This window comes from Eleutherodactylus coqui, chromosome 2, assembly GCF_035609145.1.
Source record: "Eleutherodactylus coqui strain aEleCoq1 chromosome 2, aEleCoq1.hap1, whole genome shotgun sequence".
NCBI classification, from domain to species: Eukaryota; Metazoa; Chordata; class Amphibia; order Anura; family Eleutherodactylidae; genus Eleutherodactylus; species Eleutherodactylus coqui.
Window position 1 is genome coordinate 88,901,333 of NC_089838.1, and position 18,536 is coordinate 88,919,868.

The following is an 18,536-nucleotide window of genomic DNA, read 5'->3' on the forward strand; positions in this document are numbered from 1 at the left end:
GTCCAAATTTTATGTGCGTAATGTAATTTTCTCACTTTCCGGTGTCATAGAAACGTGAAATTTGGCACGAGCATTGATTATGTCATAAATAGGAAAAGCTAATGGGTCCCAACTCGATTATTCAATTCTAGCGCAAAAGAATAAGCGTCAAAATTTAACATATGGAATCTAAATCTCTCACTTCCCAATGTCATAAAATTTAAAATTTGGCATGGGCATTAAAAATGTCATAAATAGGAAAAGCTAATGGGTCCCAACTTGATTATTCAATTCTAGCGCAAAAGAATTAGCGTCCAAATTTTACGTACGGAATCTAATACTCTCACTTTCCGGTGTCATGGAAATGTGAAATTTGGCACGAGCATTGATAATGTCATAAATAGGAAAGCTAATGGGTCCCAACTCGATTATTCAATTCTATGCGCAAAAGAATTAGCGTCCAAATTTTACGTGCGGACTGTAATTTTCTCACTTTCCGGTGTCATAGAAACGGGAAATTTGTCAGGAGCATTGATTATGTCATAAATAGGAAAAGCTAATGGGTCCCAATTCGATTATTCAATTCTATGCGCAAAAGAATTAGCGTCCAAATTTTACGTGCATAATCTAAATCTCTCACTTTCCAATTTCATAGAAACATGAAATTTGGCACGAGCATTGATTATGTCTAGAGATGAGAGAACGTACTCGGATAGGCACTACTCGTCCGAGTAATGTGCCTTATCCGAGTACCGCTGTGCTCGTGCTCAAAGATTCGGGACGCGCTGCGGAGCGGGGAGCTGCAGGGGAGAGCGGGGAGGAACGAAGGGGAGATCTTTCTCTCCTTCTCTCCCGGCCGCTCTGCCCCGCTCCCCGCTCCGACTCACCAGTCAGCAGCGGAGCGCCCCGAATCTTTGAGCACGAGTACAGCGGTACTCGGATAAGGCACATTACTCGGACGAGTAGTGCCTATCCGAGTACGTTCGCTCATCTCTAATTATGTCATAAATAGGAAAAGCTAATGGGTCCCAACTCGATTATTCAATTCTATGCGCAAAAGAATTAGCGTCCAAATTTTACGTGTGGAATGTAATTTTCTCACTTTCCAGTGTCATAAAAACAGGAAATTTGGTAGAAGCATTGATTATGTCATAAGTAGGAAAAGCTAATGGGTCCCAACTCCATTATTCAATTCTATGCGCAAAAGAATTGGCGTCGAAATTTTATGTGCGTAATGTAATTTTCTCACTTTCCGGTGTCATAGAAACGTGAAATTTGGCACGAGCATTGATTATGTCATAAATAGGAAAAGCTAATGGGTCCCAACTCGATTATTCAATTCTACGCGCAAAAGAATTAGCGTCCAAATTTTACGTATGGAATCTAATTTTCTCACTTTCCAATGTCATAGAAACGTGAAATTTCGCACGAGCATTGATTATGTCATAAATAGGAAAAACTAATGGGTCCCAACTCAATTATTCAATTCTATGTGCAAAAGAATTAACATCCAAATTTTGCGTACGGAATGCAATTTTCTCACTTTCCAGTGTCATAGAAACCTGAAATTTGGCACGAGCACTCAAAATGTCATAAATAGGAAAAGCTAATGGGTCCCAACTCGATTATTCAATTCTATGTGCAAAAGAATAAGCGTCCCAATTTTACGTACGGAATCTAATTTTCTCACTTTCCGGTGTCATAGAAACGGGAAATTTGGCACGAGCATTGATTATGTCATAAATAGGAAAAGCTAATGGGTCTCAACTCCATTATTCAATTCTATGCGCAAAAGAATTAGCGTTCAAATTTTACGTACGGAATGTAATTTTCTCACTTTGCGGTGTCATAGAAACGTGAAATTTGGCACGGGCATTGATTATGTCATAAATAGGAAAAGCTAATGGGTCCCAACTCGATTATTCAATTCTAGCGCAAAAGAATAAGCGTCATAATTTAACATATGGAATCTAAATCTCTCACTTCCCAATGTCATAAAACTTAAAATTTGGCATGGGCATTGAAAATGTCATAAATAGGAAAAGCTAATGGGTCCCAACTCGATTATTCAATTCTATGCGCAAAAGAATTAGCGTCCAAATTTTACATACGGAATGTAATTTTCTCACTTTCCGGTGTCATAGAAACCTGAAATTTGGCAAGAGCATTGATTATGTCATAAATAGGAAAAGTTAATGGGTCCCAACTTGATTATTCAATTCTAGCGCAAAAGAATTAGCGTCAAAATTTAACATATGGAATCTAAATCTATCACTTCCCAATGTCATAAAACTTAAAATTTGGCATGGGCATTAAAAGTGTCATAAATAGGAAAAGCTAATGGGTCCCAACTTGATTATTCAATTCTGTGTGCAAAAGAATTAGCGTCCAAATTTTACGTACGGAATCTAATACTCTCACTTTCCGGTGTCATGGAAATGTGAAATTTGGCACGAGCATTGATAATGTCATAAATAGGAAAGCTAATGGGTCCCAACTCGATTATTCAATTCTATGCGCAAAAGAATTAGCATCCAAATTTTACATGCGGACTGTAATTTTCTCACTTTCCGGTGTCATAGAAACGGAAAATTTGTCAGGAGCATTGATTATGTCATAAATAGGAAAAGCTAATGGGTCCCAATTCGATTATTCAATTCTATGCGCAAAAGAATTAGCGTCCAAATTTTACGTGCATAATCTAAATCTCTCACTTTCCAATGTCATAGAAACATGAAATTTGGCACGAGCATTGATTATGTCATAAATAGGAAAAGCTAATGGGTCCCAACTCGATTATTCAATTCTATGCGCAAAAGAATTAGCGTCCAAATTTTACGTGTGGAATGTAATTTTCTCACTTTCCGGTGTCATAAAAACAGGAAATTTGGTAGAAGCATTGATTATGTCATAAATAGGAAAAACTAATGGGTCCCAACTCCATTATTCAATTCTATGCGCAAAAGAATTGGCGTCGAAATTTTATGTACGTAATGTAATTTTCTCACTTTCCGGTGTCATAGAAACGTGAAATTTGGCACGAGCATTGATTATGTCATAAATAGGAAAAGCTAATGGGTCCCAACTCGATTATTCAATTCTACGCGCAAAAGAATTAGCGTCCAAATTTTACGTATGGAATCTAATTTTCTCACTTTCCAATGTCATAGAAACGTGAAATTTCGCACGAGCATTGATTATGTCATAAATAGGAAAAGCTAATGGGTCCCAACTCGATTATTCAATTCTATGTGCAAAAGAATTAACATCCAAATTTTGCGTACGGAATGCAATTTTCTCACTTTCCGGTGTCATAGAAACCTGAAATTTTGCACGAGCACTCAAAATGTCATAAATAGGAAAAGCTAATGGGTCCCAACTCGATTATTCAATTCTATGCGCAAAAGAATAAGCGTCCCAATTTTACGTACGGAATCTAATTTTCTCACTTTCCGGTGTCATAGAAACGGGAAATTTGGCACGAGCATTGATTATGTCATAAATAGGAAAAGCTAATGGGTACCAACTCGATTATTCAATTCTAGCGCAAAAGAATAAGCGTCATAATTTAACATATGGAATCTAAATCTCTCACTTCCCAATGTCATAAAACTTAAAATTTGGCATGGGCATTGAAAATGTCATAAATAGGAAAAGCTAATGGGTCCCAACTCGATTATTCAATTCTATGCGCAAAAGAATTAGCGTCCAAATTTTACATACGGAATGTAATTTTCTCACTTTCCGGTGTCATAGAAACCTGAAATTTGGCAAGAGCATTGATTATGTCATAAATAGGAAAAGTTAATGGGTCCCAACTTGATTATTCAATTCTAGCGCAAAAGAATTAGCGTCAAAATTTAACATATGGAATCTAAATCTATCACTTCCCAATGTCATAAAACTTAAAATTTGGCATGGGCATTAAAAGTGTCATAAATAGGAAAAGCTAATGGGTCCCAACTTGATTATTCAATTCTGTGTGCAAAAGAATTAGCGTCCAAATTTTACGTACGGAATCTAATACTCTCACTTTCCGGTGTCATGGAAATGTGAAATTTGGCACGAGCATTGATAATGTCATAAATAAGAAAGCTAATGGGTCCCAACTCGATTATTCAATTCTATGCGCAAAAGAATTAGCGTCCAAATTTTACGTGCGGACTGTAATTTTCTCACTTTCCGGTGTCATAGAAACGGGAAATTTGTCAGGAGCATTGATTATGTCATAAATAGGAAAAGCTAATGGGTCCCAATTCGATTATTCAATTCTATGCGCAAAAGAATTAGCGTCCAAATTTTACGTGCATAATCTAAATCACTCACTTTCCAATGTCATAGAAACATGAAATTTGGCACGAGCATTGATTATGTCATAAATAGGAAAAGCTAATGGGTCCCAACTCGATTATTCAATGCTATGCGCAAAAGAATTAGCGTCCAAATTTTACGTGTGGAATGTAATTTTCTCACTTTCCGGTGTCATAAAAACAGGAAATTTGGTAGAAGCATTGATTATGTTATAAATAGGAAAAGCTAATGGGTCCCAATTCCATTATTCAATTCTATGCGCAAAAGAATTGGCGTCGAAATTTTATGTGCGTAATGTAATTTTCTCACTTTCCGGTGTCATAGAAACGTGAAATTTGGCACGAGCATTGATTATGTCATAAATAGGAAAAGCTAATGGGTCCCAACTCGATTATTCAATTCTACGCGCAAAAGAATTAGCGTTCAAATTTTACGTATGGAATCTAATTTTCTCACTTTCCAATGTCATAGAAACGTGGAATTTCGCACGAGCATTGATTATGTCATAAATAGGAAAAGCTAATGGGTCCCAACTCAATTATTCAATTCTATGTGCAAAAGAATTAACATCCAAATTTTGCGTACGGAATGCAATTTTCTCACTTTCCGGTGTCATAGAAACCTGAAATTTGGCACGAGCACTCAAAATGTCATAAATAGGAAAAGCTAATGGGTCCCAACTCGATTATTCAATTCTATGCGCAAAAGAATAAGCGTCCCAATTTTACATACGGAATCTAATTTTCTCACTTTCCGGTGTCATAGAAACGGGAAATTTGGCACGAGCATTGATTATGTCATAAATAGGAAAAGCTAATGGGTCTCAACTCCATTATTCAATTCTATGCGCAAAAGAATTAGCGTTCAAATTTTACGTACGGAATGTAATTTTCTCACTTTGCGGTGTCATAGAAACGTGAAATTTGGCACGGGCATTGATTATGTCATAAATAGGAAAACCTAATGGGTCCCAACTCGATTATTCAATTCTAGCGCAAAAGAATAAGCGTCATAATTTAACATATGGAATCTAAATCTCTCACTTCCCAATGTCATAAAACTTAAAATTTGGCATGGGCATTGAAAATGTCATAAATAGGAAAAGATAATGGGTCCCAACTCGATTATTCAATTCTATGCGCAAAAGAATTAGCGTCCAAATTTTACATACGGAATGTAATTTTCTCACTTTCCGGTGTCATAAAAACAGGAAATTTGGTAGAAGCATTGATTATGTCATAAATGGGAAAAGCTAATGGGTCCCAACTCCATTATTCAATTCTATGCGCAAAAGAATTGGCGTCGAAATTTTATGTGCGTAATGTAATTTTCTCACTTTCCGGTGTCATAGAAACGTGAAATTTGGCACGAGCATTGATTATGTCATTAATAGGAAAAGCTAATGGGTCCCAACTCGATTATTCAATTCTACGCGCAAAAGAATTAGTGTCCAAATTTTACGTATGGAATCTAATTTTCTCACTTTCCGGTGTCATAGAAACCTGAAATTTGGCAAGAGCATTGATTATGTCATAAATAGGAAAAGTTAATGGGTCCCAACTTGATTATTCAATTCTAGCGCAAAAGAATTAGCGTCAAAATTTAACATATGGAATCTAAATCTATCACTTCCCAATGTCATAAGGCCTCATGTCCACGGGGAAAATCAGATCCGCTGCAGATTCTCCATGTAGAATCTGCAGCGGGTCCCTCCTGCCCCGCGGACATGAGCGCCGAAAATAAGAATTTAAAAGTATTTACCATCCGGCGCGGGCGGAGAAGATCAGCTGTTCCTCACGGCCGGATCTTCATTTTCGGCCGGCGGATGAATTCCTGACGCCGGCGGCACGTCGCCGGCACGTCGCCGACGTGCCGCGCGCATGCGCCGGGCACATCCGCCGAGCCGAAGCAAGGAAGATGCGGCCGTGAGGAACAGCTGACCTTCCCCGCCCGCGCCGGATGGTAAATACTTTAAATTCCTATTTTAGGTCTCCCGCGGATCCGGACGGCTTCCATAGGCTTCAATAGAAGCCCGCGGGAGCCGTCCCCGCGGGAGACCCGCACGAAAATGGAGCATGGTCCGGATTTTTCCATGCTCCATTTTTTTTTTAATCCCTTTTATTGACGATCCGCGGGTATTTATCTACCCGCGGGTGGTCAATGCATCCCTATGGGATGCGGATCCGCATGCAGGAAATCCGCTGCGGATCCTAAATCCTATTTTGCCCGTGGACATGAGCCCTAAAACTTAAAATTTGGCATGGGCATTAAAAGTGTCATAAATAGGAAAAGCTAATGGGTCCCAACTTGATTATTCAATTCTGTGTGCAAAAGAATTAGCGTCCAAATTTTACGTACGGAATCTAATACTCTCACTTTCCGGTGTCATGGAAATGTGAAATTTGGCACGAGCATTGATAATGTCATAAATAGGAAAGCTAATGGGTCCCAACTCGATTATTCAATTCTATGCGCAAAAGAATTAGCGTCCAAATTTTACGTGCGGACTGTAATTTTCTCACTTTCCGGTGTCATAGAAACGGGAAATTTGTCAGGAGCATTGATTATGTCATAAATAGGAAAAGCTAATGGGTCCCAATTCGATTATTCAATTCTATGCGCAAAAGAATTAGCGTCCAAATTTTACGTGCATAATCTAAATCACTCACTTTCCAATGTCATAGAAACATGAAATTTGGCACGAGCATTGATTATGTCATAAATAGGAAAAGCTAATGGGTCCCAACTCGATTATTCAATGCTATGCGCAAAAGAATTAGCGTCCAAATTTTACGTGTGGAATGTAATTTTCTCACTTTCCGGTGTCATAAAAACAGGAAATTTGGTAGAAGCATTGATTATGTTATAAATAGGAAAAGCTAATGGGTCCCAACTCCATTATTCAATTCTATGCGCAAAAGAATTGGCGTCGAAATTTTATGTGCGTAATGTCATTTTCTCACTTTCCGGTGTCATAGAAACGTGAAATTTGGCACGAGCATTGATTATGTCATAAATAGGAAAAGCTAATGGGTCCCAACTCGATTATTCAATTCTACGCGCAAGAGAATTAGCGTTCAAATTTTACGTATGGAATCTAATTTTCTCACTTTCCAATGTCATAGAAACGTGGAATTTCGCACAAGCATTGATTATGTCATAAATAGGAAAAGCTAATGGGTCCCAACTCAATTATTCAATTCTATGTGCAAAAGAATTAACATCCAAATTTTGCGTACGGAATGCAATTTTCTCACTTTCCGGTGTCATAGAAACCTGAAATTTGGCACGAGCACTCAAAATGTCATAAATAGGAAAAGCTAATGGGTCCCAACTCGATTATTCAATTCTATGCGCAAAAGAATAAGCGTCCCAATTTTACATACGGAATCTAATTTTCTCACTTTCCGGTGTCATAGAAACGGGAAATTTGGCACGAGCATTGATTATGTCATAAATAGGAAAAGCTAATGGGTCCCAACTCGATTATTCAATTCTATGCGCAAAAGAATTAGCGTCCAAATTTTACATACGGAATGTAATTTTCTCACTTTCCGGTGTCATAGAAACCTGAAATTTGGCAAGAGCATTGATTATGTCATAAATAGGAAAAGTTAATGGGTCCCAACTTGATTATTCAATTCTAGCGCAAAAGAATTAGCGTCAAAATTTAACATATGGAATCTAAATCTATCACTTCCCAATGTCATAAAACTTAAAATTTGGCATGGGCATTAAAAGTGTCATAAATAGGAAAAGCTAATGGGTCCCAACTTGATTATTCAATTCTGTGTGCAAAAGAATTAGCGTCCAAATTTTACGTACGGAATCTAATACTCTCACTTTCCGGTGTCATGGAAATGTGAAATTTGGCACGAGCATTGATAATGTCATAAATAGGAAAGCTAATGGGTCCCAACTCGATTATTCAATTCTATGCGCAAAAGAATTAGCGTCCAAATTTTACGTGCGGACTGTAATTTTCTCACTTTCCGGTGTCATAGAAACGGGAAATTTGTCAGGAGCATTGATTATGTCATAAATAGGAAAAGCTAATGGGTCTCAACTCCATTATTCAATTCTATGCGCAAAAGAATTAGCGTTCAAATTTTACGTACGGAATGTAATTTTCTCACTTTGCGGTGTCATAGAAACGTGAAATTTGGCACGAGCATTATTTATGTCATAAATAGGAAAAGCTAATGGGTCTCAACTCGATTATTCAATTCTACGCACAAAAGAATTAGCGTCCAAGTTTTACGCACGGAATCTAATTTTCTCACTTTATGGTGTCATAGAAACGTGAAATTTGGCACGAGCATTGATTATGTCACAAATAGGAAAAGCTAATGGGTCCCAACTCGATTATTCAATTCTATGCGCAAAAGAATTAGCGTCGAAATTTTACGTACATAATCTAAATCTCTCCTTTCCCAAAGTTATAGAAACATGAAATTTGCCATAAGCATTGAATATGTCATAAATAGGAATAGTTAATGGGTCCCAACTTTTTTATTCAATTCTAGCGCAAAAAAACTAGCGTCCAAATTTTGCATACGGAATCTAATTCTCTCACTTCCTGATGTCATTTTATATAAAGGAAATGTTGCATGGTTACCTCCACATGGTGTTTCCTGGGTAACGCAGAGAACTATGCAAAATGGTGAACATATGTTTTTCCCTGTATCTCTAAAGTAACCACGACTTCATAAGATTTTCCGTGTAAACACCAGATAAACACCAGTACCAAATTAACTCGGGCGAAGCCCGGTATATCAGCTAGTCTTTATATATAAAGACGAAAGCCCTCACTGACTCATTCACTGACTCACTCACTGACTGACTGACTCACTGACTGACTTGCCAACTTCCCGATCTCGTAGAAACATGAAATTTGGCACAAGCATAGATTATCTCCAAAACAGGAAAAGCTAATGGGTCCCAACTCGATTATTCAATTCTATGCGCAAAAGAATTAGCGTCCGAATTTTACATACGGAATGTAATTTTCTCACTTTCCGGTGTCATAGAAACCTGAAATTTGGCACGAGCATTGATTATGTCATAAATAGGAAAAGCTAATGGGTCCCAACTTGATTATTCAATTCTAGCGCAAAAGAATTAGCGTCAAAATTTAACATATGGAATCTAAATCTCTCACTTCCCAATGTCATAAAATTTAAAATTTGGCATGGGCATTAAAAATGTCATAAATAGGAAAAGCTAATGGGTCCCAATTCGATTATTCAATTCTATGCGCAAAAGAATTAGCGTCCAAATTTTACGTGCATAATCTAAATCACTCACTTTCCAATGTCATAGAAACATGAAATTTGGCACGAGCATTGATTATGTCATAAATAGGAAAAGCTAATGGGTCCCAACTCGATTATTCAATGCTATACGCAAAAGAATTAGCGTCCAAATTTTACGTGTGGAATGTAATTTTCTCACTTTCCGGTGTCATAAAAACAGGAAATTTGGTAGAAGCATTGATTATGTTATAAATAGGAAAAGCTAATGGGTCCCAACTCCATTATTCAATTCTATGCGCAAAAGAATTGGCGTCGAAATTTTATGTGCGTAATGTAATTTTCTCACTTTCCGTTGTCATAGAAACGTGAAATTTGGCACGAGCATTGATTATGTCATAAATAGGAAAAGCTAATGGGTCCCAACTCGATTATTCAATTCTACGCGCAAAAGAATTAGCATTCAAATTTTACGTATGGAATCTAATTTTCTCACTTTCCAATGTCATAGAAACGTGGAATTTCGCACGAGCATTGATTATGTCATAAATAGGAAAAGCTAATGGGTCCCAACTCAATTATTCAATTCTATGTGCAAAAGAATTAACATCCAAATTTTGCGTACGGAATGCAATTTTCTCACTTTCCGGTGTCATAGAAACCTGAAATTTGGCACGAGCACTCAAAATGTCATAAATAGGAAAAGCTAATGGGTCCCAACTCGATTATTCAATTCTATGCGCAAAAGAATAAGCGTCCCAATTTTACATACGGAATCTAATTTTCTCACTTTCCGGTGTCATAGAAACGGGAAATTTGGCACGAGCATTGATTATGTCATAAATAGGAAAAGCTAATGGGTCCCAACTCGATTATTCAATTCTATGCGCAAAAGAATTAGCGTCCAAATTTTACATACGGAATGTAATTTTCTCACTTTCCGGTGTCATAGAAACCTGAAATTTGGCAAGAGCATTGATTATGTCATAAATAGGAAAAGTTAATGGGTCCCAACTTGATTATTCAATTCTAGCGCAAAAGAATTAGCGTCAAAATTTAACATATGGAATCTAAATCTATCACTTCCCAATGTCATAAAACTTAAAATTTGGCATGGGCATTAAAAGTGTCATAAATAGGAAAAGCTAATGGGTCCCAACTTGATTATTCAATTCTGTGTGCAAAAGAATTAGCGTCCAAATTTTACGTACGGAATCTAATACTCTCACTTTCCGGTGTCATGGAAATGTGAAATTTGGCACGAGCATTGATAATGTCATAAATAGGAAAGCTAATGGGTCCCAACTCGATTATTCAATTCTATGCGCAAAAGAATTAGCGTCCAAATTTTACGTGCGGACTGTAATTTTCTCACTTTCCGGTGTCATAGAAACGGGAAATTTGTCAGGAGCATTGATTATGTCATAAATAGGAAAAGCTAATGGGTCCCAATTCGATTATTCAATTCTATGCGCAAAAGAATTAGCGTCCAAATTTTACATACGGAATGTAATTTTCTCACTTTCCGGTGTCATAGAAACCTGAAATTTGGCAAGAGCATTGATTATGTCATAAATAGGAAAAGTTAATGGGTCCCAACTTGATTATTCAATTCTAGCGCAAAAGAATTAGCGTCAAAATTTAACATATGGAATCTAAATCTATCACTTCCCAATGTCATAAAACTTAAAATTTGGCATGGGCATTAAAAGTGTCATAAATAGGAAAAGCTAATGGGTCCCAACTTGATTATTCAATTCTGTGTGCAAAAGAATTAGCGTCCAAATTTTACGTACGGAATCTAATACTCTCACTTTCCGGTGTCATGGAAATGTGAAATTTGGCACGAGCATTGATAATGTCATAAATAGGAAAGCTAATGGGTCCCAACTCGATTATTCAATTCTATGCGCAAAAGAATTAGCGTCCAAATTTTACGTGCGGACTGTAATTTTCTCACTTTCCGGTGTCATAGAAACGGGAAATTTGTCAGGAGCATTGATTATGTCATAAATAGGAAAAGCTAATGGGTCCCAATTCGATTATTCAATTCTATGCGCAAAAGAATTAGCGTCCAAATTTTACGTGCATAATCTAAATCACTCACTTTCCAATGTCATAGAAACATGAAATTTGGCACGAGCATTGATTATGTCATAAATAGGAAAAGCTAATGGGTCCCAACTCGATTATTCAATGCTATGCGCAAAAGAATTAGCGTCCAAATTTTACGTGTGGAATGTAATTTTCTCACTTTCCGGTGTCATAAAAACAGGAAATTTGGTAGAAGCATTGATTATGTTATAAATAGGAAAAGCTAATGGGTCCCAACTCCATTATTCAATTCTATGCGCAAAAGAATTGGCGTCGAAATTTTATGTGCGTAATGTAATTTTCTCACTTTCCGGTGTCATAGAAACGTGAAATTTGGCACGAGCATTGATTATGTCATAAATAGGAAAAGCTAATGGGTCCCAACTTGATTATTCAATTCTACGCGCAAAAGAATTAGCGTTCAAATTTTACGTATGGAATCTAATTTTCTCACTTTCCAATGTCATAGAAACGTGGAATTTCGCACGAGCATTGATTATGTCATAAATAGGAAAAGCTAATGGGTCCCAACTCAATTATTCAATTCTATGTGCAAAAGAATTAACATCCAAATTTTGCGTACGGAATGCAATTTTCTCACTTTCCGGTGTCATAGAAACCTGAAATTTGGCACGAGCACTCAAAATGTCATAAATAGGAAAAGCTAATGGGTCCCAACTCGATTATTCAATTCTATGCGCAAAAGAATAAGCGTCCCAATTTTACGTACGGAATCTAATTTTCTCACTTCCCGGTGTCATAGAAACGGGAAATTTGGCACGAGCATTGATTATGTCATAAATAGGAAAAGCTAATGGGTCCCAACTCGATTATTCAATTCTATGCGCAAAAGAATTAGCGTCCAAATTTTACATACGGAATGTAATTTTCTCACTTTCCGGTGTCATAGAAACCTGAAATTTGGCAAGAGCATTGATTATGTCATAAATAGGAAAAGTTAATGGGTCCCAACTTGATTATTCAATTCTAGCGCAAAAGAATTAGCGTCAAAATTTAACATATGGAATCTAAATCTATCACTTCCCAATGTCATAAAACTTAAAATTTGGCATGGGCATTAAAAGTGTCATAAATAGGAAAAGCTAATGGGTCCCAACTTGATTATTCAATTCTGTGTGCAAAAGAATTAGCGTCCAAATTTTACGTACGGAATCTAATAATCTCACTTTCCGGTGTCATGGAAATGTGAAATTTGGCACGAGCATTGATAATGTCATAAATAGGAAAGCTAATGGGTCCCAACTCGATTATTCAATTCTATGCGCAAAAGAATTAGCGTCCAAATTTTACGTGCGGACTGTAATTTTCTCACTTTCCGGTGTCATAGAAACGGGAAATTTGTCAGGAGCATTGATTATGTCATAAATAGGAAAAGCTAATGGGTCCCAATTCGATTATTCAATTCTATGCACAAAAGAATTAGCGTCCAAATTTTACGTGCATAATCTAAATCACTCACTTTCCAATGTCATAGAAACATGAAATTTGGCACAAGCATTGATTATGTCATAAATAGGAAAAGCTAATGGGTCCCAACTCGATTATTCAATGCTATGCGCAAAAGAATTAGCGTCCAAATTTTACGTGTGGAATGTAATTTTCTCACTTTCCGGTGTCATAAAAACAGGAAATTTGGTAGAAGCATTGATTATGTTATAAATAGGAAAAGCTAATGGGTCCCAACTCCATTATTCAATTCTATGCGCAAAAGAATTGGCGTCCAACTTTTATGTGCGTAATGTAATTTTCTCACTTTCCAGTGTCATAGAAACGTGAAATTTGGCACGAGCATTGATTATGTCATAAATAGGAAAAGCTAATGGGTCCCAACTCGATTATTCAATTCTACGCGCAAAAGAATTAGCGTCCAAATTTTACGTATGGAATCTAATTTTCTCACTTTCCAATGTCATAGAAACGTGGAATTTCGCACGAGCATTGATTATGTCATAAATAGGAAAAGCTAATGGGTCCCAACTCGATTATTCAATTCTATGTGCAAAAGAATTAACATCCAAATTTTGCGTATGGAATGCAATTTTCTCACTTTCCGGTGTCATAGAAACCTGAAATTTGGCACGAGCACTCAAAATGTCATAAATAGGAAAAGCTAATGGGTCCCAACTCGATTATTCAATTCTATGCGCAAAAGAATAAGCGTCCCAATTTTACGTACGGAATCTAATTTTCTCACTTTCCGGTGTCATAGAAACGGGAAATTTGGCACGAGCATTGATTATGTCATAAATAGGAAAAGCTAATGGGTCCCAACTCGATTATTCAATTCTATGCGCAAAAGAATTAGCGTCCAAATTTTACATACGGAATGTAATTTTCTCACTTTCCGGTGTCATAGAAACCTGAAATTTGGCAAGAGCATTGATTATGTCATAAATAGGAAAAGTTAATGGGTCCCAACTTGATTATTCAATTCTAGCGCAAAAGAATTAGCGTCAAAATTTAACATATGGAATCTAAATCTATCACTTCCCAATGTCATAAAACTTAAAATTTGGCATGGGCATTAAAAGTGTCATAAATAGGAAAAGCTAATGGGTCCCAACTTGATTATTCAATTCTGTGTGCAAAAGAATTAGCGTCCAAATTTTACGTACGGAATCTAATACTCTCACTTTCCGGTGTCATGGAAATGTGAAATTTGGCACGAGCATTGATAATGTCATAAATAGGAAAGCTAATGGGTCCCAACTCGATTATTCAATTCTATGCGCAAATGAATTAGCGTCCAAATTTTACGTGCGGACTGTAATTTTCTCACTTTCCGGTGTCATAGAAACGGGAAATTTGCCAGGAGCATTGATTATGTCATAAATAGGAAAAGCTAATGGGTCCCAATTCGATTATTCAATTCTATGCGCAAAAGAATTAGCGTCCAAATTTTACGTGCATAATCTAAATCTCTCACTTTCCAATGTCATAGAAACATGAAATTTGGCACGAGCATTGATTATGTCATAAATAGGAAAAGCTAATGGGTCCCAACTCGATTATTCAATTCTATGCGCAAAAGAATTAGCGTCCAAATTTTACGTGTGGAATGTAATTTTCTCACTTTCCGGTGTCATAAAAACAGGAAATTTGGTAGAAGCATTGATTATGTTATAAATAGGAAAAGCTAATGGGTCCCAACTCCATTATTCAATTCTATGCGCAAAAGAATTGGCGTCGAAATTTTACGTGTGTAATGTAATTTTCTCACTTTCCGGTGTCATAGAAACGTGAAATTTGGCACGAGCATTGATTATGTCATAAATAGGAAAAGCTAATGGGTCCCAACTCGATTATTCAATTCTACGCGCAAAAGAATTAGCGTCCAAATTTTACGTATGGAATCTAATTTTCTCACTTTCCAATGTCATAGAAACGTGGAATTTCGCACGAGCATTGATTATGTCATAAATAGGAAAAGCTAATGGGTCCCAACTCGATTATTCAATTCTATGTGCAAAAGAATTAACATCCAAATTTTGCGTACGGAATGCAATTTTCTCACTTTCCGGTGTCATAGAAACCTGAAATTTTGCACGAGCACTCAAAATGTCATAAGTAGGAAAAGCTAATGGGTCCCAACTCGATTATTCAATTCTATGCGCAAAAGAATAAGCGTCCCAATTTTACGTACGGAATCTAATTTTCTCACTTTCCGGTGTCATAGAAACGGGAAATTTGGCACGAGCATTGATTATGTCATAAATAGGAAAAGCTAATGGGTCTCAACTCCATTATTCAATTCTATGCGCAAAAGAATTAGCGTTCAAATTTTACGTACGGAATGTAATTTTCTCACTTTGCGGTGTCATAGAAACGTGAAATTTGGCACGAGCATTATTTATGTCATAAATAGGAAAAGCTAATGGGTCTCAACTCGATTATTCAATTCTACGCACAAAAGAATTAGCGTCCAAGTTTTACGCACGGAATCTAATTTTCTCACTTTATGGTGTCATAGAAACGTGAAATTTGGCACGAGCATTGATTATGTCACAAATAGGAAAAGCTAATGGGTCCCAACTCGATTATTCAATTCTATGCGCAAAAGAATTAGCGTCGAAATTTTACGTACATAATCTAAATCTCTCCTTTCCCAAAGTTATAGAAACATGAAATTTGCCATAAGCATTGAATATGTCATAAATAGGAATAGTTAATGGGTCCCAACTTTTTTATTCAATTCTAGCGCAAAAAAACTAGCGTCCAAATTTTGCATACGGAATCTAATTCTCTCACTTCCTGATGTCATTTTATATAAAGGAAATGTTGCATGGTTACCTCCACATGGTGTTTCCTGGGTAACGCAGAGAACTATGCAAAATGGTGAACATATGTTTTTCCCTGTATCTCTAAAGTAACCACGACTTCATAAGATTTTCCGTGTAAACACCAGATAAACACCAGTACCAAATTAACTCGGGCGAAGCCCGGTATATCAGCTAGTCTTTATATATAAAGACGAAAGCCCTCACTGACTCATTCACTGACTCACTCACTGACTGACTGACTCACTGACTGACTTGCCAACTTCCCGATCTCGTAGAAACATGAAATTTGGCACAAGCATAGATTATCTCCAAAACAGGAAAAGCTAATGGGTCCCAACTCGATTATTCAATTCTATGCGCAAAAGAATTAGCGTCCGAATTTTACATACGGAATGTAATTTTCTCACTTTCCGGTGTCATAGAAACCTGAAATTTGGCACGAGCATTGATTATGTCATAAATAGGAAAAGCTAATGGGTCCCAACTTGATTATTCAATTCTAGCGCAAAAGAATTAGCGTCAAAATTTAACATATGGAATCTAAATCTCTCACTTCCCAATGTCATAAAATTTAAAATTTGGCATGGGCATTAAAAATGTCATAAATAGGAAAAGCTAATGGGTCCCAATTCGATTATTCAATTCTATGCGCAAAAGAATTAGCGTCCAAATTTTACGTGCATAATCTAAATCACTCACTTTCCAATGTCATAGAAACATGAAATTTGGCACGAGCATTGATTATGTCATAAATAGGAAAAGCTAATGGGTCCCAACTCGATTATTCAATGCTATGCGCAAAAGAATTAGCGTCCAAATTTTACGTGTGGAATGTAATTTTCTCACTTTCCGGTGTCATAAAAACAGGAAATTTGGTAGAAGCATTGATTATGTTATAAATAGGAAAAGCTAATGGGTCCCAACTCCATTATTCAATTCTATGCGCAAAAGAATTGGCGTCCAACTTTTATGTGCGTAATGTAATTTTCTCACTTTCCAGTGTCATAGAAACGTGAAATTTGGCACGAGCATTGATTATGTCATAAATAGGAAAAGCTAATGGGTCCCAACTCGATTATTCAATTCTACGCGCAAAAGAATTAGCGTCCAAATTTTACGTATGGAATCTAATTTTCTCACTTTCCAATGTCATAGAAACGTGGAATTTCGCACGAGCATTGATTATGTCATAAATAGGAAAAGCTAATGGGTCCCAACTCGATTATTCAATTCTATGTGCAAAAGAATTAACATCCAAATTTTGCGTATGGAATGCAATTTTCTCACTTTCCGGTGTCATAGAAACCTGAAATTTGGCACGAGCACTCAAAATGTCATAAATAGGAAAAGCTAATGGGTCCCAACTCGATTATTCAATTCTATGCGCAAAAGAATAAGCGTCCCAATTTTACGTACGGAATCTAATTTTCTCACTTTCCGGTGTCATAGAAACGGGAAATTTGGCACGAGCATTGATTATGTCATAAATAGGAAAAGCTAATGGGTCCCAACTCGATTATTCAATTCTATGCGCAAAAGAATTAGCGTCCAAATTTTACATACGGAATGTAATTTTCTCACTTTCCGGTGTCATAGAAACCTGAAATTTGGCAAGAGCATTGATTATGTCATAAATAGGAAAAGTTAATGGGTCCCAACTTGATTATTCAATTCTAGCGCAAAAGAATTAGCGTCAAAATTTAACATATGGAATCTAAATCTATCACTTCCCAATGTCATAAAACTTAAAATTTGGCATGGGCATTAAAAGTGTCATAAATAGGAAAAGCTAATGGGTCCCAACTTGATTATTCAATTCTGTGTGCAAAAGAATTAGCGTCCAAATTTTACGTACGGAATCTAATACTCTCACTTTCCGGTGTCATGGAAATGTGAAATTTGGCACGAGCATTGATAATGTCATAAATAGGAAAGCTAATGGGTCCCAACTCGATTATTCAATTCTATGCGCAAATGAATTAGCGTCCAAATTTTACGTGCGGACTGTAATTTTCTCACTTTCCGGTGTCATAGAAACGGGAAATTTGCCAGGAGCATTGATTATGTCATAAATAGGAAAAGCTAATGGGTCCCAATTCGATTATTCAATTCTATGCGCAAAAGAATTAGCGTCCAAATTTTACGTGCATAATCTAAATCTCTCACTTTCCAATGTCATAGAAACATGAAATTTGGCACGAGCATTGATTATGTCATAAATAGGAAAAGCTAATGGGTCCCAACTCGATTATTCAATTCTATGCGCAAAAGAATTAGCGTCCAAATTTTACGTGTGGAATGTAATTTTCTCACTTTCCGGTGTCATAAAAACAGGAAATTTGGTAGAAGCATTGATTATGTTATAAATAGGAAAAGCTAATGGGTCCCAACTCCATTATTCAATTCTATGCGCAAAAGAATTGGCGTCGAAATTTTACGTGTGTAATGTAATTTTATCACTTTCCGGTGTCATAGAAACGTGAAATTTGGCACGAGCATTGATTATGTCATAAATAGGAAAAGCTAATGGGTCCCAACTCGATTATTCAATTCTACGCGCAAAAGAATTAGCGTCCAAATTTTACGTATGGAATCTAAT

The 18,536-nt window shown here is 36.7% G+C and overlaps 1 long non-coding RNA gene across 1 annotated transcript in view; it reads right to left on the minus strand.

Moving 5' to 3' along the window:
* Window positions 1–18,536, minus strand: part of LOC136611524 (uncharacterized) — a 123,163-nt gene that overhangs the window by 104,051 nt on the left and 576 nt on the right. The window lies entirely within an intron of this gene.